Below are 18,164 nucleotides of genomic sequence, written 5' to 3'. Positions count from 1 at the left end.
CTTGATTTTTCTATGACGTCCATATGGCTTTTCGGATGTCTTCCCTGCTCTCATACGTAGAACCCTTGAGTTGGATCTGTATTCAATATATACACTGTACAAAAATGCTGACTTTTCGGAGAATTTATTTTGCGGGCAATAAAGAAAGTTCCTTGCTTTTGCTCTGAGCAAAAACCCATGAAAATGTTTATATTTTATTTGCTAATTAGTTATATCTGATACATTGACCCTCACAAAACTATTTTATTTATGAACCTGAGATGAAATTCTACATTTGGCCTCTTTCCCTAATGTAATTGTGCCTTCGAACAATGGACAAGGTATATTCCATAATTTAAATGTCTTAATCACTCAGCAAAGAGAGGGAGAGAGAGAGAGAGAGAGAGAGAGAGAGAGAGAGAGAGAGAGAGAGATTCACAAGTAAGTTAGTTTCTTCACAGAATAATAGAAACCACTAGCCAATTTCTGACTGCAGTTGTAAGATATCTGAGCAGAAAGTAACAGCTACTTTATAAGTATGCAAGTCAGTTTAATGTGAGTTATAGGCCACCAAGTAGTATTCCTCAGAGAAGATACAATTCTCGGTTTTAAAAATTAAAGCCACACAAGTACCAGTTTATTACTTTGTGAAAAATGGGTTCATTATGAGAAAATGGCGGCAACCGATGCACCTGCTGGTGAAAGTGTTGTTCCGAAGGCATATGGACAGGACATGCATAGTATAGCCCATAAAACCCCTTAAGCTGGTCATTTGGTGTCAGTAAGACTTATCACAAGATCCTGAATCGTTTTTATTTGCTGAAAATTAAAGTGATGTTTTTAAGTACCTTAGCTCATCTTACACTTGTCAAATGGTAGGAAATCCCAATCAGAAGATATCTAAGGCACATCTGCAACCTATTCCTGCATTTGACCATTTGACAAGCCATCTAATAGAAAAATGGTAGACTCTCGGTTCTTTACCTAACACAAAGTCAAGCAAGCAACACTTGTTGACCATAATGTATGCGTCCCCAAGCTTTTCATAGGCAATTCCTTTAAAGAATATTAAAGCAAAACGTGTTCTAAAAGTTTAGGCAATGTTTTAACACTTGTTTGCCTCCCCAAATCTGTCCAGCAAATTTTATGTTTGATTATTTCCAACAACGTATGCAGGAAGTAGACATTCAATAGTTTAATTTTTGTATCTGTCACCCTGAAAGTAATGGGGCTAGCTCAAGACTGTCCGAAAACTCTCTCACCTACCCAGGATACATGTATACCATTATATTGAATCAAACCTTATAAAAGACAGTGATCAGTAAAATCCTGGATTGTATAATTATCGAGTAAGATCAGGAGAGTTTTTTAAAATATATAGTGTATCCCATATTGGTAATTATCACCAAATAAAAGACGCCATGACTACCCTAGGACAGCAAAAGACTGTCCCAAAACAACCTCAACTACCCATGATACATGTAGGCGATTAAATAGAACAAAACCAAATAAAAAGACAGCGATCTGTAAAATTCTACCCTGTATAATTATCGAGCAAGATCATTAGAGTTTATCCTTTTGTTGATACTTGCTGAAGACTGTCCCAAAACACACTCATCGACCGCAACATTCATATTTCAAAATATCTTTAAAGCTTCTTTCTTAAATCTTTAATATGACAAAGAGCAGCTGAATAATTACATCCTAAGAGTCCTATCTTTATATTTGCAAAATTCTTGAACCAAATTATTAATTTTAATTGGTTTGATAATGGCAAGAATTACAAAAAATAAAAGTAAAATCTCCTGTAAAATCTTTTGTCTCTGATTATTTTCAGTTTTAGAGACAAATGTTTTAATGGATGCAAAGTAGTTTTAAAGCTGTTTTTTGTTTTTGTTTTTTATATATATAAATACATTCAAAGGTTAAGGTTCCGTACATTAACAATACAAATTAAGTATTTGGGAACAACTGTACACTAAATCCAATACTTCTAATCGCAAGTAAATACTTTTATCATGATACGAACATGATTTTCCACAGTTTGATTATTTGGGGGTTTTTTTTGCGGCAAAAGATGTTCCAAAATGAAGATCATGATAAGAATAATAACACCTGTAAGGAATGATTAATTGTTTTTAATGTCATTTTACCTATCAACTTTTTTATGTGCTATTGATGTTGATCTGAATTATTTTATTTTCGCGGGAGCTTATGTACAATATTATCACAGGAAAAGAAAGACGTCTGTGAGGTGCGTCAAAATGGGTGATGTACAATACAATCCTTACAACCAGGGTTCGTCCGATGAATACTCGTTAAGAAGATTACGAGGGAATATATCATTGTCATTTCTGATCCTTACTTTGCTAAAATAACTAATGTTTCCAAGTAATGAGAGATGACACTAAGAAGTAGATTTCTTAAACTTTGAAGGTAAATACTTCAGTGCGTCAAAACTGGGGTTGAAAAAGATGGACCACCCTGTTGTAGTGTATGCGTTTTTGTTCTCGTAAGGTGCTATAAATCGCATAGATCTTCGAGAAAGCATATGGTTTTAGAGACGATTAAAACTGTGTTGGTAATGTACACCTCAAAAAAGGGGAGTGAAAGAGTTATCGACATAAAATGAATGCCGTAAAGGAAAAAATTTAGAAATTTAGAGAGACACGAGATGGACGACAAAGACGATACTGATAAAACTTAGTATTTACATTGTTGAAGGACCAAATCTGTATGAAAACAGCAGTTGGAATGATGTAATTGTAAAGTTCAGAAACAGAATATACAAAGTTTGTAGTAACTGACATTGCGTTTGTCATACGACAAACTACGGAATCAATTCAGTTGTCGGCAAATCGCAAGATACAATAACGCAGAAGGAAAGTTGATCGAAAAACTTGCAAGCAACCATTTACAGCTTGCATCAATGAAAATTAGAAAATTCTTGACTAGAATTATGAATGTAGCACTTGCAAGCAGTCATTTACAATAATGCAGAAGGAAAGTAGCACTTACAAACTGCCACGTACAATTTGCATCAATGAAAATACAATATACATTGATAGAATTATGAAAGTAGCACTTGCAAGCAGCCATTTACAATAATGCATCATGGAAGATTAGGAAATACACGCATATAATTATTTCGGTAATCCACCTCCATATATGCCTGCCATATTTCCGACAACGTGTGTGTCCGATTTAGATTTTTAACGTAGCTTTAAAATAACTTCAGTCATATCGCTACGATGCCTGCAATGTGGCAGTTTATAGTGATGTCTAGCACTGGGGCATCATGCTGCAGACATGTAGCATGATGTACCACACAGACACATTATCCTGACACCAGGCCGACCAGTCCTAAAACTAACCTCTTAATGCTGTGCGCCTAGCGAGGTAGCTGTTAGTACCATTTTTGTAAGTCTTTGGCATGACTCGGCCGGGGATTAAACCCACGATCTCCCGCATCCGAGGCGGGCGCTCTAACCACTAGGCCACTGGAGCGGTCCGACAACGCAAGATTTCAATTTCTAGGTTATCTTTGTCCTTTGACGGTAAGTGAAAAATTAAGAAAACAAAGTCGTAATTACAAAATTTTAAGTGCAAAAATTGTAATGTTGTTGAAGAGGATTTAGGTAATATATAGTTGTAAGTACGAATTACTGAGTTGTAAGTAAGGGGCTGTAAGTCGCTTCTTCTTGTTCTGTACATTCGCCTCCTGTTCCACATGAAACTTTGAGAAAAGTATTTGAATAAAAATAAAAAAACCTAGGTTCCACCGAGATTTGAACTCGGATTGCTGGATTCAAAGTCCAGAGTGCTAACCATTACACCATGGAACCTATCGGTTACAACGGGTCATCTTCTCAAAACTTATTAGTAGGTTGTAGTATATGCGTATTCTTTACTGTTTTGCTAAAACATGTGCATGAGGTAGTAGGAGCGAGGCGATAATACTCAATAGGAAGAGAGCTATTCCAGTATCCAATGACAAGGACATGCGCAAACCGCAATATGTATGTGTGTGACGGGTTCGCACACACTGGCTGCTGAATGGAAAAGTAAAAATAAATATACACACATTTGGCGGGAAACGCTTTACAACGCAGGTTTGTTCTTTTCCTATCACCATCCTATACGTGAATCAGAGGAATAATTTAGCAGTGAGTACCCTGTGGACACAAACTTTTGGTGTCCGCAATATAAAATGTTTCCATCAAGAAGGTTTATGCTTTGAATCCGTGTCCATAACGCATTAAATTGGAATACACAGAGTGGGAGAGAGAGAGAGAGAGAGAGAGAGAGAGAGAGAGAGAGAGAGAGAGAGAACAACTATAAAAGAAAAAGATCATATTTGTATAACAACAATGTGATCGTAAAGTGTACCTCTTATCACTTTGCACATTAGTGACATTTATAATAAATGTGTACGAATACAGTTTCTAAGGTATCGAGTGCTGGTCAGTATCAGTGTTGTCATGGTAGAGGTCACGTTATAGAAAAGGGATTCGCTATTTAAAATCGATATCGACTAATATATGCATATATTCATAATGAAACACATATAGTGCAGTGTAATTGACTCCTCGCGGAGAAAAGTGAGAAAGAGGTAACGGTCCGCAGCCAATATCAAGACATAAAGGAAATGTGTTTACGTTGCGCAATTCTTTAATTGCAATTAATAAATCAAAGTCGAAATTACAAGATATCTTTGTTTTCAAATCGTAATGTAGTTGCAAAGAATTTGCGAGATTCCCCTTTTTAAGTGCGAATTATTGAATTGTCAGCAAGGAGCACTAGGTTGCAACTCTATTGCGAAACTAGATTCATATTTCGCACTAACCCATTTCCAAGCAATACTGTATGTCGTTAAATAGGTACATACAATGTATCCTCTCATACTCGCTTCTACTATTGTACATTTGTCTTCTGTTCGACATAAAACTTTAAGAAAAGGTATTTTTAGGATTAAAAAGATAAACTTAGGTTCCACCGAGATTTGAACTCGGATTGCTGGATTCAGAGTCCAGAGTGCTAACCATTACACCATGGAACCTATCGATGACACAGGGTCATATTCCAAAAACATGTTAGGAGGTAGTAATATATCAGTATTATATCAGCTTACCGTTGGACTCCCTTGTGTTCATTTATATTACCGATAGGGTGCATTCATGTTGTCAGAGATTTCGTCTTACTTTATTAATAAAACGTTACACTCCTGTAATACACACAAACAAACACACACACACAGATGAATATGTATATATATATATATATATATATATATATATATATATATATATATATATATATATATATATATATATGAAAATAATAAAAGTGTATATGAAGATTAAAAGTGAAATGCCTAAAAGATTAGTACTATTACGTTCGAGTGGAATGTATATTAAATTAGTAAGATACATTGAAATATCTTAAAGTGATTAAATAAAATGAAATTATGCTGGCTAATTTAAAATCAAGTTATAAAGTTCACTTATGACTATCAGGCTAAATTTAGGCAGATCAATACTCTATATATAAATAATGATATAGTATGTTTTCCCCGAGATTTTAAAGTTCTAAATATGTCATCGTTTGACCATCAAGGCGATATTTCTTCTATATTCCTGTCTACGTGAAAACCTCAGAGTCTGGGACTCTGTCTTGAAATCATATCCAGATGAGTTTCTTTAGGAAGCCCATTGAAAATGACATTATTTTATTGATGGAATTTAAGTCCTTTTACCGTCTTGAGTTTGGAACACTCATTACTAAAATTCGCACCTGACTCTTTGGTGCAGAATTGAAAGCACATGTTTCAAACACATACTGGTCCAGAAAATGCCGCGGCTCATATCCTTTCATCTGCACAAAAGCTGACATCCAGATTTCATCTATACCGATAAATATAGGTTTCATCTATACTTATAAATGTAGGTTTGATTATGAGCACTCACAATCTTTAAGTTGTTGAATTTTAAATATCATGGTGTTTACATAGGTTTACTATGGGAACTGAATTAGTACCGTGAGTTCTGTGGACTGAACACATTTGCTCGTGAGATGCCACAGGCCACTCTTGCTTTGGCAATTCTGGCATTTGTCTCATCATCGCTTTGGACTGCACGCGACTGCTACTGCCAAGACAGGTGATCTTGTCCACTGCCAGGTGGGTTTGGCCGTTCACGGTGATGGTATCCTCTTGGTGACCAAAACAATAATTTCCTTTAACTTCGTCTTCGGCTGTAGTCTCCTCAGATTGAAGAACAATCCGGCGCACCGGCATCTGATATCGATATCATTGTCCTTACAGTATGGAGCGCTGGGCGATATCGGTACCGTAATGGCAAAAGATCACGTGATAACCAGCAGGCCGCGCCTTTTAAATTCTCAATTTCGAGGTCAATCCTATTGATCACACCTTGGAATATATGCCGATAACTGCAGTCGGATCACCTCACCTGTTTGCGAAAGAAGGATTGTCTGATAAATTGCGAATGCATCTAACTACTTTTTCATTCGTAAGCTCTAGGTCAATCGTACAGTCATTATCTTCGTAGAAACTGTCGAGGTAGTCTGAATAGATCAGGGTTTATTTGTTGTTTCGGAGACATTTTCAGCGAACAAAATTAAACATTTTTTGTAAATTACTGCGAAGACTTGAAAAATCCGAGGAAATATGGAAAGGTCGTTGAAAAATCCAATGACGTATGGTGAGGTCGATGAAAAATCCAAGGGCGTACGGAAATTTCATTGAAAAATCCAAGGGCTATGGAAAGGTCTATATATGTATCAATAAACAACCATGTACAGCGATTAACTGACGCTTACATAGAGACAGAGCTGATGATCCTCCGACAATATGAAGAAATTGTCATACTTCATTTTAGCTTCGAGCTTGTTTTATTTTGAATTTGTAACTCAACAATTGTGACAATTTATTCATACTTTGTTGAACTAACCGGTTTTCAAACTATGTTGTATGACGAAATAGACACACATAGGGATCATATTCGCTTCAATTTGCATACACCCACCTCATCTTTCGCATTAGGATTTACAAAAATAAAATAAAGTCTTTAAATTAATGTAAATAAGAAAGAACTTAAAATAATATTCAAGTTTCCACCGAGATTTGAACTCGGATCGCTGGATTCAAAGTCCAGAGTGCTAACCATTACACCATGGAACCATTGTAGCATGTGTCGACAAGACACTTGTAACAAGTGTCTCCACTGTTCTACGCCAAGTTCTGACAGCGGCCATTTAGTGGCCATGTTCTGATGACTTATGTTATTAGCAAAATCGCTAATTTTACCAGCCAACCAGATGAAGTCTTACACCTTCGCGTTTCGGAGACTGTGCGGTGTGCTAAAGATCGTCGTGGTGGGCCGAAAGATTGGAAATTTAAAATTTCTGAAAGCTGCATTTCCATTGGCTAATTCCAAAATTAGTAGAATATGACCTCTTAGCGGTCGCTCTCAGATCTTCACGTTAAGACAGAGGAGATTTGAATTTAATCAGATTGCCCCAGGCTTGTATCTATCAGTGTACATAGTTGCCTTATCTTATGTATACAGGAAGTGTAACTATGCAGTGGGAACACGTCACGAGTTGTAATTATATTGACACTAAATATGAAAAGAACTGTAACCCGATTGGGAATATTCTTATTCAATTTTTAGAAGGCAAATGAAGTATCTTTGTTGTTTAAGGTATAAAGTACATTCTGATTAACTTTTGTAAAAGAAACATCAAAGAAAACGCTGAATGTGGCTCTAAATTAATTGATTATGATAATGGTATCGATTCACATCTGAGAAGTGTAGATACATGTTCATTATTAGAATTTAGATAAAATTAAACAATGTTACATGTAACTGAGAGATGTGAGTCTTTAGTGCAGTTTCCAAATTGCACCCAGTAATACATACTAATCATCTGTAAACAATATTCTCTTATACATAGTTTTTTATATTTCTTCTATGAAATCCACTAGTAGTACGGAAAAGGGTCTCTTGTCTCATTCAATAACCTATGGGTCCCCGGACACCCATTCTGGCCTCTAACCCTTTGATAAGCTATCCACCACGCGACATATAGATGTTTGGATACTTTTTCTTGATTTTTCTATGACGTCCATATGGCTTTTCGGATGTCTTCCCTGCTCTCATACGTAGAACCCTTGAGTTGGATCTGTATTCAATATATACACTGTACAAAAATGCTGACTTTTCGGAGAATTTATTTTGCGGGCAATAAAGAAAGTTCCTTGCTCTTGCTCTGAGCAAAAACCCATGAAAATGTTTATATTTTATTTGCTAATTAGTTATATCTGATACATTGACCCTCACAAAACTATTTTATTTATGAACCTGAGATGAAATTCTACATTTGGCCTCTTTCCCTAATGTAATTGTGCCTTCGAACAATGGACAAGGTATATTCCATAATTTAAATGTCTTAATCACTCAGCAAAGAGAGGAAGAGAGAGAGAGAGAGAGAGAGAGAGAGAGAGAGAGATTCACAAGTAAGTTAGTTTCTTCACAGAATAATAGAAACCACTAGCCAATTTCTGACTGTAGTTGTAAGATATCTGAGCAGAAAGTAACAGCTACTTTATAAGTATGCAAGTCAGTTTAATGTGAGTTATAGGCCACCAAGTAGTATTCCTCAGAGAAGATACAATTCTCGGTTTTAAAAATTAAAGCCACACAAGTACCAGTTTATTACTTTGTGAAAAATGGGTTCATTATGAGAAAATGGCGGCAACCAATGCACCTGCTGGTGAAAGTGTTGTTCCGAAGGCATATGGACAGGACATGCATAGTATAGCCCATAAAACCCCTTAAGCTGGTCATTTGGTGTCAGTAAGACTTATCACAAGATCCTGAATCGTTTTTATTTGCTGAAAATTAAAGTGATGTTTTTAAGTACCTTAGCTCATCTTACACTTGTCAAATGGTAGGAAATCCCAATCAGAAGATATCTAAGGCACATCTGCAACCTATTCCTGCATTTGACCATTTGACAAGCCATCTAATAGAAAAATGGTAGACTCTCGGTTCTTTACCTAACACAAAGTCAAGCAAGCAACACTTGTTGACCATAATGTATGCGTCCCCAAGCTTTTCATAGGCAATTCCTTTAAAGAATATTAAAGCAAAACGTGTTCTAAAAGTTTAGGCAATGTTTTAACACTTGTTTGCCTCCCCAAATCTGTCCAGCAAATTTTATGTTTGATTATTTCCAACAACGTATGCAGGAAGTAGACATTCAATAGTTTAATTTTTGTATCTGTCACCCTGAAAGTAATGGGGCTAGCTCAAGACTGTCCGAAAACTCTCTCACCTACCCAGGATACATGTATACCATTATATTGAATCAAACCTTATAAAAGACAGTGATCAGTAAAATCCTGGATTGTATAATTATCGAGTAAGATCAGGAGAGTTTTTTAAAATATATAGTGTATCCCATATTGGTAATTATCACCAAATAAAAGACGCCATGACTACCCTAGGACAGCAAAAGACTGTCCCAAAACAACCTCAACTACCCATGATACATGTAGGCGATTAAATAGAACAAAACCAAATAAAAAGACAGCGATCTGTAAAATTCTACCCTGTATAATTATCGAGCAAGATCATTAGAGTTTATTCTTTTGTTGATACTTGCTGAAGACTGTCCCAAAACACACTCATCGACCGCAACATTCATATTTCAAAATATCTTTAAAGCTTCTTTCTTAAATCTTTAATATGACAAAGAGCAGCTGAATAATTACATCCTAAGAGTCCTATCTTTATATTTGCAAAATTCTTGAACCAAATTATTAATTTTAATTGGTTTGATAATGGCAAGAATTACAAAAAATAAAAGTAAAATCTCCTGTAAAATCTTTTGTCTCTGATTATTTTCAGTTTTAGAGACAAATGTTTTAATGGATGCAAAGTAGTTTTAAAGCTGTTTTTTGTTTTTGTTTTTTATATATATAAATACATTCAAAGGTTAAGGTTCCGTACATTAACAATACAAATTAAGTATTTGGGAACAACTGTACACTAAATCCAATACTTCTAATGGCAAGTAAATACTTTTATCATGATACGAACATGATTTTCCACAGTTTGATTATTTGGGGTTTTTTTTTGCGGCAAAATATGTTCCAAAATGAAGATCATGATAAGAATAATAACACCTGTAAGGAATGATTAATTGTTTTTAATGTCATTTTACCTATAAACTTTTTTATGTGCTATTGATGTTGATCTGAATTATTTTATTTTCGCGGGAGCTTATGTACAATATTATCACAGGAAAAGAAAGACGTCTGTGAGGTGCGTCAAAATGGGTGACGTACAATACAATCCTTACAACCAGGGTTCGTCCGATGAATACTCGTTAAGAAGATTACGAGGGAATATATCATTGTCATTTCTGATCCTTACTTTGCTAAAATAACTAATGTTTCCAAGTAATGAGAGATGACACTAAGAAGTAGATTTCTTAAACTTTGAAGGTAAATACTTCAGTGCGTCAAAACTGGGGTTGAAAAAGATGGACCACCCTGTTGTAGTGTATGCGTTTTTGTTCTCGTAAGGTGCTATAAATCGCATAGATCTTCGAGAAAGCATATGGTTTTAGAGACGATTAAAACTGTGTTGGTAATGTACACCTCAAAAAAGGGGAGTGAAAGAGTTATCGACATAAAATGAATGGCGTAAAGGAAAAAATTTAGAAATTTAGAGAGACACGAGATGGACGACAAAGACGATACTGATAAAACTTAGTATTTACATTGTTGCAGGACCAAATCTGTATGAAAACAGCAGTTGGAATGATGTAATTGTAAAGTTCAGAAACAGAATATACAAAGTTTGTAGTAACTGACATTGCGTTTGTCATACGACAAACTACGGAATCAATTCAGTTGTCGGCAAATCGCAAGATACAATAACGCAGAAGGAAAGTTGATCGAAAAACTTGCAAGCAACCATTTACAGCTTGCATCAATGAAAATTAGAAAATTCTTGACTAGAATTATGAATGTAGCACTTGCAAGCAGTCATTTACAATAATGCAGAAGGAAAGTAGCACTTACAAACTGCCACGTACAATTTGCATCAATGAAAATACAATATACATTGATAGAATTATGAAAGTAGCACTTGCAAGCAGCCATTTACAATAATGCATCATGGAAGATTAGGAAATACACGCATATAATTATTTCGGTAATCCACCTCCATATATGCCTGCCATATTTCCGACAACGTGTGTGTCCGATTTAGATTTTTAACGTAGCTTTAAAATAACTTCAGTCATATCGCTACGATGCCTGCAATGTGGCAGTTTATAGTGATGTCTAGCACTGGGGCATCATGCTGCAGACATGTAGCATGATGTACCACACAGACACATTATCCTGACACCAGGCCGACCAGTCCTAAAACTAACCTCTTAATGCTGTGCGCCTAGCGAGGTAGCTGTTAGTACCATTTTTGTAAGTCTTTGGCATGACTCGGCCGGGGATTAAACCCACGATCTCCCGCATCCGAGGCGGGCGCTCTAACCACTAGGCCACTGGAGCGGTCCGACAACGCAAGATTTCAATTTCTAGGTTATCTTTGTCCTTTGACGGTAAGTGAAAAATTAAGAAAACAAAGTCGTAATTACAAAATTTTAAGTGCAAAAATTGTAATGTTGTTGAAGAGGATTTAGGTAATATATAGTTGTAAGTACGAATTACTGAGTTGTAAGTAAGGGGCTGTAAGTCGCTTCTTCTTCTTCTGTACATTCGCCTCCTGTTCCACATGAAACTTTGAGAAAAGTATTTGAATAAAAATAAAAAAAACCTAGGTTAAACCGAGATTTGAACTCGGATTGCTGGATTCAAAGTCCAGAGTGCTAACCATTACACCATGGAACCTATCGGTTACAACGGGTCATCTTCTCAAAACTTATTAGTAGGTTGTAGTATATGCGTATTCTTTACTGTTTTGCTAAAACATGTGCATGAGGTAGTAGGAGCGAGGCGATAATACTCAATAGGAAGAGAGCTATTCCAGTATCCAATGGCAAGGACATGCGCAAACCGCAATATGTATGTGTGTGACGGGTTCGCACACACTGGCTGCTGAATGGAAAAGTAAAAATAAATATACACACATTTGGCGGGAAACACTTTACAACGCAGGTTTGTTCTTTTCCTATCACCATCATATACGTGAATCAGAGGAATAATTTAGCAGTGAGTACCCTGTGGACACAAACTTTTGGTGTCCGCAATATAAAATGTTTCCATCAAGAAGGTTTATGCTTTGAATCCGTGTCCATAACGCATTAAATTGGAATACACAGAGTGGGAGAGAGAGAGAGAGAGAGAGAGAGAGAGAGAGAGAGAGAGAGAGAGAGAGAGAACAACTATAAAAGAAAAAGATCATATTTGTATAACAACAATGTGATCGTAAAGTGTACCTCTTATCACTTTGCACATTAGTGACATTTATAATAAATGTGTACGAATACAGTTTCTAAGGTATCGAGTGCTGGTCAGTATCAGTGTTGTCATGGTAGAGGTCACGTTATAGAAAAGGGATTCGCTATTTAAAATCGATATCGACTAATATATGCATATATTCATAATGAAACACATATAGTGCAGTGTAATTGACTCCTCGCGGAGAAAAGTGAGAAAGAGGTAACGGTCCGCAGCCAATATCAAGACATAAAGGAAATGTGTTTACGTTGCGCAATTCTTTAATTGCAATTAATAAATCAAAGTCGAAATTACAAGATATCTTTGTTTTCAAATCGTAATGTAGTTGCAAAGAATTTGCGAGATTCCCCTTTTTAAGTGCGAATTATTGAATTGTCAGCAAGGAGCACTAGGTTGCAACTCTATTGCGAAACTAGATTCATATTTCGCACTAACCCATTTCCAAGCAATACTGTATGTCGTTAAATAGGTACATACAATGTATCCTCTCATACTCGCTTCTACTATTGTACATTTGTCTTCTGTTCGACATAAAACTTTAAGAAAAGGTATTTTTAGGATTAAAAAGATAAACTTAGGTTCCACCGAGATTTGAACTCGGATTGCTGGATTCAGAGTCCAGAGTGCTAACCATTACACCATGGAACCTATCGATGACACAGGGTCATATTCCAAAAACATGTTAGGAGGTAGTAATATATCAGTATTATATCAGCTTACCGTTGGACTCCCTTGTGTTCATTTATATTACCGATAAGGTGCATTCATGTTGTCAGAGATTTCGTCTTACTTTATTGATAAAACGTTACACTCCTGTAATACACACAAACAAACACACACACACACAGATGAATATGTATATATATATATATATATATATATATATATATATATATATATATATATATATATATATATATATATATATATATATATATATATATATATATATAGATATATATTTATATATATATATATATATATATATATATATATATATATATATATATATATATATATATATATATATATATATATATATATATATATATATATATATATATATATATATTTATATGAAAATAATAAAAGTGTATATGAAGATTAAAAGTGAAATGCCTAAAAGATTAGTACTATTACGTTCGAGTGGAATGTATATTAAATTAGTAAGATACATTGAAATATCTTAAAGTGATTAAATAAAATGAAATTATGCTGGCTAATTTAAAATCAAGTTATAAAGTTCACTTATGACTATCAGGCTAAATTTAGGCAGATCAATACTCTATATATAAATAATGATATAGTATGTTTTCCCCGAGATTTTAAAGTTCTAAATATGTCATCATTTAACCATCAAGGCGATATTTCTTCTATATTCCTGTCTACGTGAAAACCTCAGAGTCTGGGACTCTGTCTTGAAATCATATCCAGATGAGTTTCTTTAGGAAGCCCATTGAAAATGACATTATTTTATTGATGGAATTTAAGTCCTTTTACCGTCTTGAGTTTGGAACACTCATTACTAAAATTCGCACCTGACTCTTTGGTGCGGAATTGAAAGCACATGTTTCAAACACATACTGGTCCAGAAAATGCCGCGGCTCATATCCTTTCATCTGCACAAAAGCTGACATCCAGATTTCATCTATACCGATAAATATAGGTTTCATCTATACTTATAAATGTAGGTTTGATTATGAGCACTCACAATCTTTAAGTTGTTGAATTTTAAATATCATGGTGTTTACATAGGTTTACTATGGGAACTGAATTAGTACCGTGAGTTCTGTGGACTGAACACATTTGCTCGTGAGATGCCACAGGCCACTCTTGCTTTGGCAATTCTGGCATTTGTCTCATCATCGCTTTGGACTGCACGCGACTGCTACTGCCAAGACAGGTGATCTTGTCCACTGCCAGGTGGGTTTGGCCATTCACGGTGATGGTATCCTCTTGGTAACCAAAACAATAATTTCCTTTAACTTCGTCTTCGGCTGTAGTCTCCTCAGATTGAAAAACAATCCGGCCCACCGGCATCTGATATCGATATCATTGTCCTTACAGTATGGAGCGCTAGGCGATATGGGTACCGTAATGGCAAAAGATCACGTGATAACCAGCAGGCCGCGCCTTTTAAATTCTCAATTTCGAGGTCAATCCTATTGATCACACCTTGGAATATATGCCGATAACTGCAGTCGGATCACCTCACCTGTTTGCGAAAGAAGGATTGTCTGAAAAATTGCGAATGCATCTAACTACTTTTTCATTCGTAAGCTCTAGGTCAATCGTACAGTCATTATCTTCGTAGAAACTGTCGAGGTAGTCCGAATAGATCAGGGTTTATTTGTTGTTTCGGAGACATTTTCAGCGAACAAAATTAAACATTTTTTGTAAATTACTGCGAAGACTTGAAAAATCCGAGGAAATATGGAAAGGTCGTTGAAAAATCCAATGACGTATGGTGAGGTCGATGAAAAATCCAAGGGCGTACGGAAATTTCATTGAAAAATCCAAGGGCTATGGAAAGGTCTATATATGTATCAATAAACAACCATGTACAGCGATTAACTGACACTTACATAGAGACAGAGCTGATGATCCTCCGACAATATGAAGAAATTGTCATACTTCATTTTAGCATCGAGCTTGTTTTATTTTGAATTTGTAACTCAACAATTGTGACAATTTATTCATACTTTGTTGAACTAACCGGTTTTCAAACTATGTTGTATGACGAAATAGACACACATAGGGATCATATTCGCTTCAATTTGCATACACCCACCTCATCTTTCGCATTAGGATTTACAAAAATAAAATAAAGTCTTTAAATTAATGTAAATAATAAAGAACTTAAAATAATATTCAAGGTTCCACCGAGATTTGAACTCGGATCGCTGGATTCAAAGTCCAGAGTGCTAACCATTACACCATGGAACCATTGTAGCATGTGTCGACAAGACACTTGTAACAAGTGTCTCCACTGTTCTACGCCAAGTTCTGACAGCGGCCATTTAGGAGCCATGTTCTGATGACTTATGTTATTAGCAAAATCGCTAATTTTACCAGCCAACCAGATGAAGTCTTACACCTTCGCGTTTCGGAGACTGTGCGGTGTGCTAAAGATCGTCGTGGTGGGCCGAAAGATTGGAAATTTAAAATTTCTGAAAGCTGCATTTCCATTGGCTAATTCCAAAATTAGTAGAATATGACCTCTTAGCGGTCGCTCTCAGATCTTCACGTTAAAAGACAGAGGAGATTTGAATTTAATCAGATTGCCCCAGGCTTGTATCTATCAGTGTACATAGTTGCCTTATCTTATGTATACAGGAAGTGTAACTATGCAGTGGGAACACGTCACGAGTTGTAATTATATTGACACTAAATATGAAAAGAACTGTAACCCGACTGGGAATATTCTTATTCAATTTTTAGAAGGCAAATGAAGTATCTTTGTTGTTTAAGGTATAAAGTACATTCTGATTAACTTTTGTAAAAGAAACATCAAAGAAAACGCTGAATGTGGCTCTAAATTAATTGATTATGATAATGGTATCGATTCACATCTGAGAAGTGTAGATACATGTTCATTATTAGAATTTAGATAAAATTAAACAATGTTACATGTAACTGAGACATGTGAGTCTTTAGTGCAGTTTCCAAATTTCACCCAGTAATACATACTAATCATCTGTAAACAATATTCTCTTATACATAGTTTTTTATATTTCTTCTATGAAATCCACTAGTAGTACGGAAAAGGGTCTCTTGTCTCATTCAATAACCTATGGGTCCCCGGACACCCATTCTGGCCTCTAACCCTTTGATAAGCTATCCACCACGCGACATATAGATGTTTGGATACTTTTTCTTGATTTTTCTATGACGTCCATATGGCTTTTCGGATGTCTTCCCTGCTCTCATACGTAGAACCCTTGAGTTGGATCTGTATTCAATATATACACTGTACAAAAATGCTGACTTTTCGGAGAATTTATTTTGCGGGCAATAAAGAAAGTTCCTTGCTCTTGCTCTGAGCAAAAACCCATGAAAATGTTTATATTTTATTTGCTAATTAGTTATATCTGATACATTGACCCTCACAAAACTATTTTATTTATGAACCTGAGATGAAATTCTACATTTGGCCTCTTTCCCTAATGTAATTGTGCCTTCGAACAATGGACAAGGTATATTCCATAATTTAAATGTCTTAATCACTCAGCAAAGAGAGGGAGAGAGAGAGAGAGAGAGAGAGAGAGATTCACAAGTAAGTTAGTTTCTTCACAGAATAATAGAAACCACTAGCCAATTTCTGACTGTAGTTGTAAGATATCTGAGCAGAAAGTAACAGCTACTTTATAAGTATGCAAGTCAGTTTAATGTGAGTTATAGGCCACCAAGTAGTATTCCTCAGAGAAGATACAATTCTCGGTTTTAAAAATTAAAGCCACACAAGTACCAGTTTATTACTTTGTGAAAAATGGGTTCATTATGAGAAAATGGCGGCAACCGATGCACCTGCTGGTGAAAGTGTTGTTCCGAAGGCATATGGACAGGACATGCATAGTATAGCCCATAAAACCCCTTAAGCTGGTCATTTGGTGTCAGTAAGACTTATCACAAGATCCTGAATCGTTTTTATTTGCTGAAAATTAAAGTGATGTTTTTAAGTACCTTAGCTCATCTTACACTTGTCAAATGGTAGGAAATCCCAATCAGAAGATATCTAAGGCACATCTGCAACCTATTCCTGCATTTGACCATTTGACAAGCCATCTAATAGAAAAATGGTAGACTCTCGGTTCTTTACCTAACACAAAGTCAAGCAAGCAACACTTGTTGACCATAATGTATGCGTCCCCAAGCTTTTCATAGGCAATTCCTTTAAAGAATATTAAAGCAAAACGTGTTCTAAAAGTTTAGGCAATGTTTTAACACTTGTTTGCCTCCCCAAATCTGTCCAGCAAATTTTATGTTTGATTATTTCCAACAACGTATGCAGGAAGTAGACATTCAATAGTTTAATTTTTGTATCTGTCACCCTGAAAGTAATGGGGCTAGCTCAAGACTGTCCGAAAACTCTCTCACCTACCCAGGATACATGTATACCATTATATTGAATCAAACCTTATAAAAGACAGTGATCAGTAAAATCCTGGATTGTATAATTATCGAGTAAGATCAGGAGAGTTTTTTAAAATATATAGTGTATCCCATATTGGTAATTATCACCAAATAAAAGACGCCATGACTACCCTAGGACAGCAAAAGACTGTCCCAAAACAACCTCAACTACCCATGATACATGTAGGCGATTAAATAGAACAAAACCAAATAAAAAGACAGCGATCTGTAAAATTCTACCCTGTATAATTATCGAGCAAGATCATTAGAGTTTATTCTTTTGTTGATACTTGCTGAAGACTGTCCCAAAACACACTCATCGACCGCAACATTCATATTTCAAAATATCTTTAAAGCTTCTTTCTTAAATCTTTAATATGACAAAGAGCAGCTGAATAATTACATCCTAAGAGTCCTATCTTTATATTTGCAAAATTCTTGAACCAAATTATTAATTTTAATTGGTTTGATAATGGCAAGAATTACAAAAAATAAAAGTAAAATCTCCTGTAAAATCTTTTGTCTCTGATTATTTTCA

At 35.5% G+C, this 18,164-nt stretch overlaps 4 non-coding genes across 4 annotated transcripts; all 4 read right to left on the bottom strand.

Annotated features, from left to right (window-relative positions):
- Positions 1 to 3,752: 3,752 nt before the first annotated feature.
- Positions 3,753 to 3,824, bottom strand: Trnaq-uug (transfer RNA glutamine (anticodon UUG)). Its single transcript has one exon. It is a non-coding gene; the product is annotated as a tRNA-Gln (tRNA).
- A 1,142-nt stretch (positions 3,825 to 4,966) lies between these two features.
- Trnaq-cug (transfer RNA glutamine (anticodon CUG)) lies at positions 4,967 to 5,038 on the bottom strand. The gene has a single exon. It is a non-coding gene; the product is annotated as a tRNA-Gln (tRNA).
- An 8,031-nt stretch (positions 5,039 to 13,069) lies between these two features.
- Positions 13,070 to 13,141, bottom strand: Trnaq-cug (transfer RNA glutamine (anticodon CUG)). Its single transcript has one exon. It is a non-coding gene; the product is annotated as a tRNA-Gln (tRNA).
- A 2,226-nt stretch (positions 13,142 to 15,367) lies between these two features.
- Positions 15,368 to 15,439, bottom strand: Trnaq-uug (transfer RNA glutamine (anticodon UUG)). Its single transcript has one exon. It is a non-coding gene; the product is annotated as a tRNA-Gln (tRNA).
- Between the last annotated feature and the right edge of the window lie 2,725 nt (positions 15,440 to 18,164).

This window comes from Sinohyriopsis cumingii, chromosome 17, assembly GCF_028554795.1.
Source record: "Sinohyriopsis cumingii isolate HCF-2022 chromosome 17, ASM2855479v2, whole genome shotgun sequence".
NCBI lineage: Eukaryota > Metazoa > Mollusca > Bivalvia > Unionida > Unionidae > Sinohyriopsis > Sinohyriopsis cumingii.
The sequence above is the reverse complement of the archived record's forward strand: the minus strand, read 5'-3'. Positions and strand labels throughout refer to the sequence as shown.